Source organism: Vanacampus margaritifer, chromosome 14 (genome assembly GCF_051991255.1).
Source record: "Vanacampus margaritifer isolate UIUO_Vmar chromosome 14, RoL_Vmar_1.0, whole genome shotgun sequence".
NCBI classification, from domain to species: domain Eukaryota; kingdom Metazoa; phylum Chordata; class Actinopteri; order Syngnathiformes; family Syngnathidae; genus Vanacampus; species Vanacampus margaritifer.
The window spans coordinates 17,494,568-17,508,008 of record NC_135445.1 but is presented as its reverse complement, the minus strand read 5'-3'; the positions used below and the strand labels follow the sequence as shown (position 1 = coordinate 17,508,008).

The 13,441-nt window shown below is 35.9% G+C and overlaps 1 long non-coding RNA gene across 3 annotated transcripts; it reads left to right on the top strand.

Moving 5' to 3' along the window:
* The first annotated feature begins 2,296 nt into the window (after positions 1-2,296).
* On the top strand, positions 2,297-13,421 carry LOC144034060 (uncharacterized). 3 transcript variants are annotated; one of them, XR_013288148.1, is made up of 6 exons: positions 2,893-3,443; positions 4,787-10,464; positions 11,065-11,156; positions 11,307-11,417; positions 12,464-12,734; positions 12,814-13,421. It is a non-coding gene; the product is annotated as an uncharacterized LOC144034060 (long non-coding RNA). The 3 variants fall into 3 exon arrangements; XR_013288149.1 differs by lacking the exon at positions 2,893-3,443 and adding an exon at positions 2,297-2,886 and having other exon boundaries at positions 4,787-11,156; XR_013288147.1 differs by having other exon boundaries at positions 4,787-11,156.
* Positions 13,422-13,441: the final 20 nt, after the last annotated feature.

Genomic DNA, 13,441 nt, shown 5'->3' with positions numbered 1-13,441 from the left:
AACAAATGCGTCACTTTCGGATTATAAAGCGTCATGCGCGGGAAACTGGTGTGTGACGTCGTTGTGATTGACATCATGGAAAAATACTGGCCTGGGTACTAGCTAGACGCGGGATGCTGGCGTGTGACGGCCAAGTGAGTGACGTCATGGAAAAACACTGGTCTGGTCCTTCGGCTCCCCGGCCTGCACAACTGTACCGAAGACGTCACGCAGCAGGATTGGTTGGAAGTCGTGATGGAGAAAAAAATATATAATAATAAAATCACATTTCGGAATACTGTGTTACGTATGATTTGTACTTAAGGTATTTTTAAACAATCTTAAGGGTTAAACGCTTACGAGTTTACAGCTAGACAGCGAGCTGGGCTCTGGGTGGCAGTGGTACCCGAGCTGGGCTCTGGGTGGCAGTGGTACCGTCACTTGTCTTCAATGCAGGCCTCGTGGCTTTTCCCGGGCCCAGCTGCGGATAGTGGAAACGCTGAACCATCGCGTGTCTCGCGAGAGGAATCGCATCTTTGCCAGAAATTGGTTTGAGTCCCGACCTGATGTAAGGAAATATCACTCACATGCCTAAACTGGTCAAACCTTGATTTATGAGCATTCTAAATTCAGTTTAATGAGAAATCGAAGGCATAACATAAGACCAGGAAAAAAAAGAAGAAATCGAAGGCATTAAATGAGCAAAGCAGTTTTCTTTTAACTGATATGAGTCAATACAAATCTAAACAAGTCATTATAGCCATAGTTCTCATTGCCTGCCTATTATTATTTCTAAAGTTATGCATAAAGTTTTTTTATAAATATTATTTTAGTGGAAATGATTAGCTTTTATTCTTCTCTTTTGTTTTATATATTCTATGAAAGTTAATAAAAATCCAAACAAGTAATTTTAAGCATTGTCATTCTATTGTTAGGAGGCTCGTGCAAATCTGCCTGTTGTTTTTAAAGATATGCATTAACATTTTTTTAAATGTTTATAGTGGAACTCATTAGCTTTTATTCTACATTTTAATGTAATTGATGGCCTAAAATGTTCACCTTTACTAAAATTAATAACCTTAAAGTTAGGCATACTTTTATTTAATAGACTTCATTGTAATTAATAGTAAAATAATATTTGAAAATAATATTTTTCAGCTTTATAGTATTCAATGTAAACTGATATTACTAAAAAAAGAAAATGGACCAAAATTCAAGTTTCAATAATTTTATTCATGCATACATTATTTAATTGACAAGTGTTTTTATAATAAAACTACAATTATTGTAATTTCCTAGATGGTAGCATTAATTGACATTTATTTTGAAAGGACATCTAATGAGATACAGGGAAAAGGGAAAGTTTGACAGTGTGAATAATATGCAAATCCAAGAATTGGACTTGAACTTATAGGGATGCTGCCTCTGCTTATGGGGCATGAGCACTACCAACTAAGTATGAATTTCATGTAATCTAAAATCACTTTGAAACAGCAGCGGCATGGCTGTGGTCGTCTAGTATCCCTGAGTTTGTGGTTTCTTTTTTCTTTTTTTTTTTTCTTTTTTTTAGGTTGTGGTTTCTGGTGGATGACTGGTTAGCACATCCAAGGCGGATGGTGCAGAGGACCTGAGATTGAATCCAGGCTTCGGCCTTCCTGGGTGGAGTTTGCGTGTTCTCCCCGTGCTTGCGTGGGTTTCCTCCCACATTCCAAAGACATGCAGGTTAATTGAACACTCCAAATTGTCCATAGGTGTGATTGTGAGTATGGTTGTTCATCTCTGTGTTCCCTGCAAAATATGGTGCAAAACTCACTTGTAAAAAAAGTCTAAATTTGTATCTGTAAAAGTCGTGATTTGTACCTGTAAAAAAAATGTGTACCTGTAAAAAAAAAATTGTATCTGTAATAAAAATTTGTACCTGTAAAAATTTTTTTTGTATCTGTAATAAAAATTTATACCTGTAAAAAAAAATGTGTATTGAAAGATATTATATTCCTATAAATTCCTTCAGATGGTAACCCCAGACGTAGCGACGTTTTACAGCGGGGGCGTTCAGAGACGGGCAGAATTCCCCGGCCACATATTAATTACGGTAAGTGGACACTTTATCCACGTTTTAGGAATTCTGTCTGTTTCAGAACGCTGCGGCTGGTAAATTCGTCTTGTAAATTTATATTGAGGATGGAGTTTGTGTAAGAAAAATAGTGATAAATTTTGAAATCGTGTGGTTGGACGCGAAGTCCCAGATTTCGGATTTTACCACGGTGTTTGAACTGTACACGTGGTGACGTAGCATTGTATACGGAAATGCTGTCACGTTAGATTGTACGCGATCGCTCGGAAGTCAGTCTGGGAAGCATTTTGTTTTTATAATTTTGTTTTTACAGACGGGGGATGCTTGGAAGATTGACATAATTTCCTTGTATAATAAAAGCTGCACGTGGAGTTGTACGCAATTGCTTGGTAGTCAGTTTTGAGGGACATTTTCTGTTCTTACAAGACGAGAGATGCTTGGGAAATTGACATCAATTCCTTGCATAAAATGAAGCTGAAATGGAAAACAGCTGTGTTCACGCAGGCGAGAGGCACTTTTGGATAATTTGTTTAAAGGTCTTTGTGCAAGCAATTCAGTTTGTTAAACGCAAACGGGAGATTCTCAGATGAAATTGCGGAGGAACTACGAAATATACAGCGGAATTGTACAGCCCTGATTGACGTCGTTAAGATCTGAGAACATATATATTCAGCTTTGGTAGTCAGGTTGGCAATAAGCGGAGTAAATACGCCGTTTTGTGATCAATCGCGAGGTCCTTGGATGATTGAATATGGATATTCATGGACAGATCTGTTCAGCTGACAGACAACAGAAAGATGAATGCGCAGATGAGGATATATTACCAGAGATTGGTACGTAACGTTACGAGGGGTTTCTGCACAATTGAATCGAGTAATTGTAAACAGACAGGCTATATTAGTCGAGAGACTGCTTCGTAATTGACTTAAAGCGGTATTTATTATTTTGAGAGAAGATCATGATATTTGTTGTGTATAATTTGTATGTGGTAGTAGTCGACGTCATTGTTATTTTTTTACGGGGGCGCAAAGAGCTATTGTGTCGACTAATTCTGTTATAAGTGAGACGTCACTTCATTAATAAATATTAATACGACTCAACTATAATATAATATAATATAATATAATAAGCTATAAGATACGGGCAATAATTAATATAAAGTATGGTCACTGTTTGAAACTACAAAAATGGACGCTTTATTCGAGCGCGTAATATAATTTTTTGGCCCGAAAAGCTTCCGTCAAACTACGGAATGACGCTAGGAAAGGTTGAGTGCGCATGCGCTGGTGTCAGCGGAAAACCATGAAATAAAAGACGAGGAATAAAATAATTTTACGACTGGTTGCACGATTGCGGTGGAATGAATCTTATGGCGCCGTTATAAACTACGGTAAGTTAATTCTATTGATGGGGGACGTTGAGGCTTGTGCCGCCGGGCGTTCTAGGTAAAATACGAGATATAAGAACGCGTTTACGAGTGGAATAAAAACGACACATAATCGTGTATTTTGGATAAGATAATGATGAATAATGCTAGAATACTAGCTTTAGGTATTTTTGTGAAGTTATAACCATTTATATAACTTTAAATAATGACTTAAAAATTTGGGGCTACGGTAAACTTTTATTTTGAAGGACTAAATGATTTGACCTGATATTAATTCCGCTAGACGGAATTAAAGTTTCCGGATTAAAATGTTACCGTTGAATAATGACTTAAAATTTATTTAATATTGAACGACGGGACTTGATTATATTGTGGAAAAGGTTAGTTTATTCTAATAAGATATGACATTTGTTCGATGGTTTTGTGATAGAGGAATATCCCGGACGTAACTTTAAGAAAAGTGTATTAAATGATGATTAATGCTGTAATATTGACTTTCGATTGTTTCATACAAACAGCTCGTATGATTTTGAATTTACGTAATAAAACAAATTAAACCGTTTAATAAGCGCTAAACGGGATAAATTAATTAGACGGTAAAATTACTAATAAAACTTCTAACGCTAAAACCCGCAAGCGTCTGCGTTAAATAATTGAACGACATTATATAAATTGTTGCCGTAACTGATTTTATAAGCCCCTTATATAAATTTCTTAAGCACTAATGTTGAATACTTAAACTGGCTTCACGAGTGCAAATACGTCATATTTAAAATTATGTTTGATATAAAACGAACGAATATTAATACACAAATAACATAGAGAGGTATAGTTTTAAGATATTATAAAATTTAGATGCATATCTTATGCTTATAGAACATAAATAACTTTGACTGATTGTAGTTGCTATGACTCTAGCTGACCGCTAGGTGTCACCCTTTAATAAATTAATGACGTGAGTCAACTGGAAATTTTAGTTGCTGTGACTCATTTTGACCACCAGATGTCCCCTTTTTCAAATTAAAAAATGCCAACAGCCATCAATCTTTGTAATGAGGTCAAATAAAATGTTTTTATAAAAGGTAATGTTAATTGTGTGATTGTTAATCTGCTTTTAAAGTTTAATGAGAAAATATATATTTAATTTTTCTGGGATTGTTTTTAGATTAAATAGTTTAGTCTCTACTCTTATAATAATAATAATAATAATAATAATAATAACTAAAAACGAATAACTTGGATGGCAATTAATGTGGAATAATTCTTTATATAGATGATTGTTTTTTCCCTTATAATTTTGTTTGTGCGCGAGAACATTGTTTAATAAATTTTAAATATCTTTTCAGAATCAGGAGCCACACCCATTAAGGACAATTGGGGTCCCACCAAAGTGCCATATTCCGGTCCTGGGGATGAAGTAATGTGTTAATTATAATTTAAAAGGAGTTTTTTTTAATTATTATTATTATTATTTTTATTATTTTATTTTTTTCTCCCATGTTTATAAATAGGAAAATAATTTTAATCTCTCCTGAATATATTTAACCTTTGAATTCGACATTTGAAGTCTCATTACAAACAGACTGGGGAAGCTATCTGGAAGAATCACATTTTTGACATAATTTGAGGTGCTATGTAATTTAAAAATCATTCCTGCTTTGACGTTTGACCAAAGGCTGACTTTACGGGCTGCGGCCTCCATTGAGAAAACATTAATTGAAAACTACACACTTATTAATTAACTATATTTGTAAATTGTTAGAGTAAGTATTTATGAAGGTATGCAAAACATATTAAATTAAATATTGTAAACCATAACAAATATTGACATATAATTACCAATTATTTAAAATTGTAAACTTTCATTGTTTTAATTTTTATTTTTTAAATTTAAGGAACATTTCCTAAGATTTTAATCTCTTTGAAATAAAGGAAGTTTTTTTTAATCTCTTTGAAATAAAGGAAGTTTTTGTTTTTAATATTTACTAACATGTTATAACCTAAATACTGATGGGGCAGATTTTAATGTTTTCAGTCGAGTGAGGATTATTGGTCAGGGGTCATTATTTCAGAACAAAGTCAGCTGGCGGGACACAGATCTCTTCAAAACAAAACTCCCACCAACGAAGACCACCACCAGAGGGGCGTGATGCAGCCATCATCACAAAATATACCTGACTCCACCTGCTCGGCCATGCCACTAACTGATGGACAACGGAAGTTCCTAGCGCCACCTGATGCCACAATGACTGCACCCTGAACTCACATGCAAAAGTCTTAAATGAAAAACTGCTCCAATGCTTCCTTAATGCATTCCTGCGTCCAGAACTGTCCTATGAAAAACTGCTCCATATGCTCTGCACAAGCGTCCTTAAAGCATTCCTGCGTCCAGAACTGTCCTGTGCCTCGAGTTAGTGATACCAGACCATATGATGTGATACTGACTGTTTACATTGCACCCTATATGTTTGACAGATATAAAGTGATAACATTTACAGTAAAACATTTCGTAAATATAATGAACTGATTGACAACACTATATACACACAGATTTATTACATTTTAAAAACGTTTGATGTCTATTTTGATTTGATCTGATTTGTTTATCTCTGTCTATTTTAAAACAGTCAGTTTTTTGGACATACATCAACAAGGGGGACTAGCAAGCTTAATGGTAACATTAAAACTAAGGGCAACTTTTATGTATTAATAATAATTGATGGATTGGCTGAAAACTGAGATTCTTTGTAAAATTCATTGGTTAAGCTATAATATTTTAAAGTACAAAAGATAATACTGGTAAATTTTGTCTGGTTTCAGAAGTTGAAAACAGCTAATGTGAATACAGATAAGATACAATTTATTTCAATCTTAATTATATTTTACTTTTGTTAAATTTGGTCTTTTGATATTTTCCCAAATTCTCTTTTGAAATCTAAATAGTTGCTTGGGACGCATTGTTGAATTTACTGGTTGAATGTAAAATTTTCCCCTCTTTTTAAACAAAAAGCAAGCAAAATTTATTTACTGCAAAACTTTATATATTAGTCTGAAAAATTCTCTAAAGCGATCTTTTTCAGATGGGGGAATTATTGGTCGGTCTGGGTATATCGTCGCGAAGGACACAAACAGTCCATGTTAAATAAATAAATTTAAAATTAAAAGTTAGTCTTAATGCGATAATTATAGATAGTCCGTGAGAATGAATTTTACAGGAGGACAATTGGGGATTTCCTTGACCATGGAGAAGGAGTAAGTTTTGGCAGAGACGGCGAAAATAAGGTGAATATGTTCCATTTCTATTTCTATTTTTCCCCTGGGTCCCTGGGGTTAAATGTTATTTTTTGATTTTATTTGTTGACGAAAGTTGCATTTATTTAATGGCCGGAAGCACATCCATGCTATATCTATAACAATAAATACTATAATAAAACATTCCAATAATTATTACATTCTGTAAACAAAATTGGCCTCGTCAGATTTGAACTGGCTAAAGATTTTCATTTTTTGCATTTAAGAATGTGCTCAGGTCATTAAAGTCAGCCAAAGGCTGGATCCTAATTGAATGTCACAACAAACAGAATTTTTCCCACAGGACAGGCCTACAGAACTTTACTAATATTTACTAACCCCTAACTAATAACACTACCAAAATGCTCTTTCAAAAAGAAGGGATGTGAATAAATGTTTATTAGTGACTAATGAAAATGTCCTGCTCCCAGAATGAGGTGATGGAAGGGTCAATGTAGTCCAGTCCACGCGGCACCTGGTTCCACATCTGGCCTATCAGACCTGCCGGGTCCACTTTCTACTCACCCCCACCTTCAGGAGCCAGCCACCACCGGGAATCAACAGAGAGACCAGCCAGCTGCTCCAGTGACCAGACGTGCCAGCCGAGAGGCCATTCAACTACTTCCAGTTTCCACCAGACGACCCGAGGATTACCCAATGGAGATAAGAGGAATGTGTCCCTTTTCCGGGCGTTCCACAAAGAATGAGTCACACCTTGGGCCCGGTGATCATCTCTGGCAGTTGATGTGGGTTCTAAAAAGCTGCAGGATCCATCCATACATCCATCCATTCCCTTGACCGCTTGCCCTCACAAGGATTGTGAGGGTACTGGAGCCTATCCCAACTGGCTTCGGGCAGTAGGCGGAGTGCAACCTGAACAGGTTGCCAGCCAATCGCAAAGCTGAAGGACTCGGTTTAAAAAACAAACAAACGCAAGAACGAAAACAGAACTGACAAACGTCAACAAAAACTTCCCTAGCCCAAACGACAACAAGTCTTCAATCGCGTCTCCAATTGCACGTACATAACGACACTCTTTCTCATACTGACTCTCATGCCAAATTGCTATTTCTGGGATCCCCCAACACAAATTTTGAACATAATCACAACACACTGTCATATATGATATGCTTATTTTACTGAAAAAAAACCCCACAAAAAACAAAAACAAAAAATCTTTTAATGAATCACATTGTTTTGACATATGACTGACCTCCTCTCCTGATAAAAAGAATGTTTTAATTTTTCCTCTTCCTATGTTGCACCTGCCATTGTGATGATGAAGATCCCGCGGGAATCCTTTGGTAAAAATGTTTAAATATTTAGTTATTGGGCTTTATTTTAAATAAGCCCAAAGGGCGGACTGAAAGATATTATAACATTTTTAATACCTAATTTCATATATCAACTATTGTTACACATTATGAATATTTAAATTTTTCATATTAACCTTGTCGAAATGTTTTGTGTCCTGAGCAGAGCACATGATGTTGACCTCGTATGGCCTGGCCTTAAGCTGGGACATACTATTTAGTCTAAAAAGTTCCTTCTCAGCACTTTGTGCGAAAACACATTTATCCCTTGAATCAGAATTTGTCTCAAAAACACACACACTCCTTAGGCTGGTACACACTGATTGGTCCAAAATTCCTTGTTTTATCTGTACACGCACATCTCGGTCATGAAAACAGTATTAGTTTTGAAATAACACACACACACACTCTTTACTTTCTTCATCAGTCACGGCCACCGTAAATTTGGTTCAACTTGTTTGTGAGATTTTGCTATGGGAAAATCCTTCAACTATATAACACATTCTGTCTCAAAAACATCCACCTGACCTTGTTTACGCCATCTGCTCACGGAAAAGTACCAGAGAGTATGTTTAGTCTACAAATGAAAAGGAGGAGGGCTTTTTAACTATAAGAAGCTATTGTACACGTAGAAGAGCACATTTGACGCTCTGAAATCCCACGTTCTTTAAGTGATGATAGAGGCGTTATTTGTCCAGAGATTCGCTGTTTTTTATTAAATCATTTTTGCAAAAGGTGTATTTTTCTTACATTAAACCTATCTTCATTTTTGGAACACGCAAAGAGGACAAAATTCCTATAAATTCCTTCAGTATGTGTAAAAAAAATGTGTATCTGTAAAAACAAATTTTTACCTGTAAAAGTCATGATTTGTACCTGTACAAAAAAAAATTTGTACCTGTACTGAAAATGTAAATTTGTATCTGTAAAAGTTGTGATTTGTACTTGTAGAAATGACAACTTGTAGTCAAAGAAGTCGCCACTAGGTGTCACAAATGTTTTTTCTGCTGCTTTCCAGTGACGTGAGTTTTGCACCAAATGTACCGCGACGTATGGGGCAAATTGATTTGTACTTGTAGAGCGCCGTGATTTGTACTTGTAGAGAAGGGGGCGGGCTCTTGTGCAATGGATGGTTGTTTTGACCAATCAAGTGAGAAGGATTTGAGCGGACTGAAGCGCAAACTCATTGGTTTAGCGAACGACGGTGGCGGGACTCGCGGTCGCGGAAGGATACAAGCAGGTATCAGGTATACAAAGTGTCCCAAAAGTCTCTTTCCAATTATAACAATTTTGAGATATTTTAAGTACCTTTATTTTTGTGAGGTTTTTTTTAAAACTTAATTTAATAGACCTCTATATGGTCATCATCATTTACACCAGGCACATGAAAACGGTGCTCGATTTGTTGCCATGTTTGCTGTACGTTTACCATCCATCAACACAGTATCTGAAACAAATAAATTCAATATGAATAAATACTTTATTTAATAAACACTGGTTAAAATAAAACAAATCTGGTTAAGACATCTCAACAACTGCCTTTGTAATATATTGTTTTAAAAATTGTAAACAGATGTTATGGACACCCTGTATTTCTCTCTAGGAACTGCTGCTGAATCTTTTACTGGCCCGACTCCATAACAGACTATCAGGTGCCCTTGTGCGTGCCCCTCTGGACCTGGACTATCTGCAATTTATAATTTCACAGGACATGGTTTTACTGAGTGCACTAGCTAACCAAATTCAGATCCCTCAGCAAGTGTATGAAGCCCTTACTGATGTGCATGGTCTACTCTCTGCCCAAGATGAAATGGAGCTTCATGTAACGGTTCCTGTGGGGAGAACAAAACCTGGTTGTCCAAAAATTTTAATATGTAGGGAATATGTTTCGGAGCTCCTCAGCATAGGCTATCTGCAACGTAAATTGCCAGACTTTTAGGAGTTTCTAAGTGGACGCTGCAGAGAAACATGAACAGCTGGGGTATTTCTGTTAGGGCCTTGTACAGTCAACTGACTAATGATGAGCTGGACAACCTGGTGTCACAAACACACCTCTGCAACCCACATGCTGGGTACAGATTAATGATGGGATTGTTGCGGGCACAGGGGCATCGTGTAGTGGCAGAGGATTCGTGAATCGATGCATAGGGTTGACACAGCAGGAATTGTGCTGAGAATGTCAGTGTTGAGGTGTGTTGTTCGCAGAACATACTCTGTCCCAGGCCCAAGATCGCTGATGCATATAGACACAAAACACAAACTTATAAGGTTGGTTATGTTTTTCAAATCAAAACATATTGCCTGTACATGACTTAACTATGTACAAAAAAGTCATAATACCTAATGTTTTTCTTTATCTCAAATGTCATTGAAGGTACAATATGGTGATATTTGGAGGAATCGATGGTTTCTCAAGGAAGGTATAAATAATTGGATATTCCCTTTAAACGTCTAAACTTTTTGTCATCGAATCAGGTATTTAAATTGTGATTAGTTGTTTTTTGTTTTTGAAGACGTTCAGATTGTAGCACTAGTTTAGGATGGCTACCTCAGAAATCGTTTTTATTTTCTTTGGGAGCACCTTTGTATTTGTATTCTTCAATGGTAACATAATAGTACTGTAATATTCTTACTTACAGTCATTTTAGTTGTAAAGCTTTAATTGCACTTACAGTAACAAATCAAAAGTCCATCATCTGTTACCTGTTACTTTATGCTAAGACTTCGCTGGCACTCTTCGTCTGAGAATTAGATTACATGTTTTCTTTTTTGACATTTTATAAAGACTAGTGCCATTACACCAATTGCATTGAGTATTATTGTTGCATTTTACCTTTTTAAATATAATCCTGTTTTAACTACTACATGACTGTTAGGGGTTATTGAAATTGTATTTGTTAAGAGCTTTGAAATTGACACTTAAAATTGATATTGTTATTGTTAACCCACTTTGATCATTTGAAAATAAAAAGTACAGTTGTTTGAAGTCATAATGGGACAATTATATTCTTCTCACATAGATAATGTATCTTGCTGTTGCAAATAATAACAGAGCCTCCACAACCCTTGCCTCCTTCAATGAAGCTGTTGAGAAGTATGGCTTACCTCAAAGGTTAGTCAGACATCATCACCTAGCCTATCCTACTCTTAATAATGTCAATCTACCTGTTCTAACCATTGACTTGTTTTAAGGTTTTCGTTTCAGTGAAGTGTAATGCATAATTAATAGGAGTTCTCATTTTTGTTACATTTTCTTCTAAAGGGTTCGTGGTGACCATGGGGTGGAAAATGTGGATGTAGCCCAGCTGATGTTCTCCACAAGAGGAATCGGCAGAAACAGCTTCATTGCAGGGAAAAGTGTGCATAATCAGAGGTACGTTAGAAGACACTTCATTTTTATGGAACTACCACATTCATAACCTTGTAAGTTTACAAGGTGAGTAAAAAAAAAAAAGAATACCCCAAAATCAATACACAATATTAAAAATAATAATAATAATAACAACACAGAAAACTTCCGGTTAGACACATGTTGTAAATACGTTCAAATTATTCTTGTTTTTGAAGTGGTTAATGTGGCCACCACCAGCAGCACGGGCAACATCTAGCTTATTTGAAAAAGAGAAAAGAGCTTAACTGAATGAAAACTTCACTTAGCAGTCGATGGCTGTGATTGGCCTGGCAGAACCTCAGTGTGTGTGATTTTATTTTTTTCTTCTTGTGGTGGTATGTTAAAGACAAAGTTTATGTTCCACCACTTCCATCAAATATCAATTACATGAAAGACCGAGTAACAGTTGCAATCAACATTGGCAACTTACGGTTGTCTTTACTGCCAGTGGTAGACACTAGCCACTTGTAAAACCTAAAAACTTGAAGCTATTTACAACACAAGTCCAAGCTACAGTTTTCCATTGTTTTTCATTTTTGCAATATCGCATGATTTTTAATTTTCATTTGATTTGTAGCTTTACAGGATATCCCCTTGAGATGCAACATCTAATTTTCAAAGGTGACATTCCAACACATACAAATAGTAATAATGTACAAAATAAAGGTAAAGAATTCCGCTGTGTTCTTTTTTTAATCACCCTTACTTTCTCATTAATTGAAATGAATGGAATATTTGTTTCATTTATGAAACTGCATTTATCATTTTAAACTACTTTTTTTGTTGATAATGGAAAAAAAACATTTGCTATTGAAATGCTTACATTTAAAAGGATTTGGAACAATTCAAACATGCTCTCAAAAATGATTAAATAATTAATTGGATAGCCAAGTAGTTGATTAATTGTTGCACCCAGTTGCTTGTTTTTCCAAATATGATTCACTCTTTTACATGGTTTAAAAGGTTATCTATATGTCTTCTTTAATTAAAAAAAAAGGGGGGGGGGCACAATTACATTGACTTTACAGAATTGAACGTCTTTGGCGAGATGTCTACACAGCAGTCACTTGCCTCTACTATGCTGTGTTGCACCAAATGGAGGAAGATGATCACCTGGACCTGTCCAGCAGTGTTCACCTTTTCTGCTGCCATTATGTCTTCATTCCTCGCTTACAAGCCCAGCTTGATGTTTTTAAAGATGGCTGGGACAGTCATCCCATGAGCAGCGAGGGAAATCGTACCCCGAACCAACTGTGGCACATGGGACTGCACTATAATTTACAAGAGTCTAATGATGTTGTAAGTACTTTTAAAAAATTGGTAAGCAAAACTTACTTTAAACAGTAGACAATGATTATTTTTTTCATATCAACTACAGGATTTGAACATCCCCCTGATAAACTGGGAGAGTAGTGGCCTTGTGTCCAGCGACACCGACTCTTGTGTCTATGTGCCTGAAACTGACTGCCCTTTGACACCTCAAGAACTGGCTGGACTCCATGCTGCTGTGGATCCAGCAGGACCTTCTACGTGCGTGGGAGTAGACCATTATTTGGCTGCAGTGAACTGCATGCACAGTATAAACTATGTGGAGGGCCTAGCCAAGCACTTCTGGGCTGTTATTTGTTTAAAACTGCCTGCACTAAATTACATTTTATGATTTAGTACTATATTAAGTTTGTATTTTTTTTTAATTGCTTACACTTTAAGAAAACAACCTGTTAAAAGTGGAGCACATTCATTTACAGTAAATGTATATTTAAAAAGAAACTATTCAATCAGCAAGCAGACTCTTTATTGACATTGACATAACAATTTGGTTCATTGATTGTGCTGCAAACTACACTAAAACGTTGATAGTTATTTGAATTGTCTTTTCGTACAAATGGACAATGAACTGTAATAAGAACCTATCTAGCGAAACATCAGAACTACATTATTTAAAGTAATGAAATAAAGATTTTGATCTATACCAAACCAAAACCAGTATCAGTTGTGGCTATGCA